A 2,610-nucleotide genomic window follows, 5' to 3' on the forward strand; every position below is an offset into this window, starting at 1 on the left:
CTGCTCTTCCGAAGGTCCTGAATTCAAATCCCAGCAACCACATGGTGGCTCACAACCATCTGTAACAAGATCTGACTCCCTCTTCTGGAGTGTCTGAAGACAGCTACAGTGTACTTACATATAATAAATAAATAAATAAATCTTTAAAAAAAAAAAAAAAAAAAAAAGAATCAGGAACTATTCCTGAAGTCGCTTTCTGAGGTTTCTGCTTTTATTCTCTTCCAGCTCAGAAGCAGCGGTGCTCAGAGCCAGTCACCATGTGTCAAGTGCTTTATAAGTGTGTCATCTGACCTCACAAATCCTGCATTATTTTCAGTTCTGTGTTGTTGACCGTTTTGTTTTTCTGCGTCTTTGTCTGGCTGAAGTTTCTCTAGCAGGGCAGCTTTTCACGCTCAATAGCTGCTGAGTGCCCCTGTGGGGTGGCCCCATAGTGGACCATTGTGCCCAGTACAGAAATCAAGAATTAATGATACTTGTCCGGTTATTATCTTGAGAGCTTGTTGTCCTTAAGGAGAGACAGTTCATTTTCCTTGGTATGCGACTGTGGCGATTTGGTTCTCAATAAAAACTAGTTTGCATGCTCATGAAGCCATTGTAGTTTACAGTGCTCTGCTGTGACCTGCATTTTCCTCAGCCAGGTTCTCTAAAAGAAAACATCCTGCCCCCTGTCCCTTCATCCTCCGCTTTTACACAAATAGGTTTCTCAGACAAATGGGAAAACTGTCTGATGGAATGATGCTTGGCCTTCACCAGGTACTCTACAGATGCTGGGGTTCCCAGTTGCTGCCTGCATTAACACCTTACCTCTGCAGAGGAACCTGACTTCAGACTTTTGTTCAATCACTGTGTTCTCGTTCACCGTTCACTGCACAGTCGCTGCACGCCAAGGCTGAGTCCAGCCTTAGCTTTAGAAATACAACCTGAAGGAGCTTTGTCAGGCAGTGGCTGCCCCACCCCCACCACCCACCCCCGGTGATTAAAAAAAAAAAAAAGAGAGAGAGAGACAAGGCTCATGGCTTCCCCCAGGGAGAACTGGGCTGGGGGTGGGGGTGGGGGGTCGGTAAGCGGTACAGATCTTGCCTAACATGTACCAGCACTGCAAAACCAACAGATGATTAAGAACATAAAACCACTGGAAAAGAGTCACTACAACACATGCTGTCATCCTAAGCTTTAAGAAGAACACTGAAATGCCCTTCCTAAATGAAGTTAGGTTAGCCAGAAGAGGAAAGAAGAAGATAAAATCAGTTTATTTAATAGCTACTAAAGCTTTGGACTAAAAGAACAAAGAAGGAAAGGAGAACTGTACCCCAGTTCCCTTCCAAAACACTAGAGATTAGTCATGAGGCGACTGTGCTTGCAGACGCAGCCAGCCTGAGAAGAACGAACCCTTCTTCATAGGGACTGTCCCCTTGTCCCAGGATTTCACCCAGTTTGCTGTATCCCACCCCTCTTCTCCGTAGCCAGGGCAGGTTCAAAGTTTCCTTATAAAATGCCCTGGCTTCTTAATCAACTGGACATTTCCCTACTGCTCTGGAATCTCAGGTAAATTAGTCCCAGGACCCACCTCTTTTCCCTTTTGGCTGCCATCTGTCACTACTCAATAAAAAAAAATCCTTATGTCTCAGAGGTTTCCTCGTTGCTATCATGTTAATGGCTTCCCGACTGCAGCATTTCCTGGAAGCCAAAACACTGCCACTGCCTGGCAAAGGGAGGGGAGAAGACGAATAAAGACTTTATGAACTTTCAGGGTTTGGCCTGTGATGTCTGCCTTGGAACTGGCCACCCTTACTGTCGGTGAGAGTCAGCAGGTTTTTCCAGAGACCTTTAGACTGGTTTGCAGAGGTTGCCGGGCAAAGTAAAGCTCTCCGGAGGGCAGAGTCCTCAGTCCATAGTCCATAAGATGTGCTCCCAAATGAACAGTGAGGAGATAAGTGTCTTCAGCAGAGAGACATCTGGGCTGACAGTCTCGCTCAGTGGTGGAACTCTTGACTAACACCAGTGGGCCCTGAGATAGACCCCCAGATCAAAGGTGTACATGTGAAAGCCCGGTTCATACCTGGGCTCCACGTGAGCACAATAAGACACAGCTCTCAGCACCATGGCTGTTATGATTCTGTCTTAAAATTCCAATGAAAATAGCTAAGGCTGAGATACAAAACCAGGGTCACCCAGCTAAATACAGAGGCACCTACTTAGTGCTTTCATTTGTTTCATGTGCTGAAATGATTCTCTCGTTTCTCTTGGTGTCTTAGTTTAGGTTTCCATTGCTGTGAAGAGACACCATGACCAAGGTTACTCTTTTTTTTTTTTTAAAAGATCTATTTATTTATTATATGTAAGTACGCTGTCTTCAGACACTCTAGAAGAAGGCGTCAGATCTTGTTACCGATGGTTGTGAGCAACCATGTGGTTGTTGGGATTTGAACTCCGGACCTTCGGAAGAACAGTCGGGTGCTCTTACCTACTGAGCCATCTCACCAGCCCCCCAAGGTTACTCTTATAAAGGACATTTAAGCCGGGCGTGGTGGCTCACGCCTTTAATCCCAGCACTCAGGAGGCAGAGGCAGGCGGATTTCTGAGTTCGAGGCCAGCCTGGTCTACAAAGTG

This window comes from Mus pahari, chromosome 3 (assembly GCF_900095145.1).
Source record: "Mus pahari chromosome 3, PAHARI_EIJ_v1.1, whole genome shotgun sequence".
In the NCBI taxonomy this organism is placed as follows: Eukaryota; Metazoa; Chordata; class Mammalia; order Rodentia; family Muridae; genus Mus; species Mus pahari.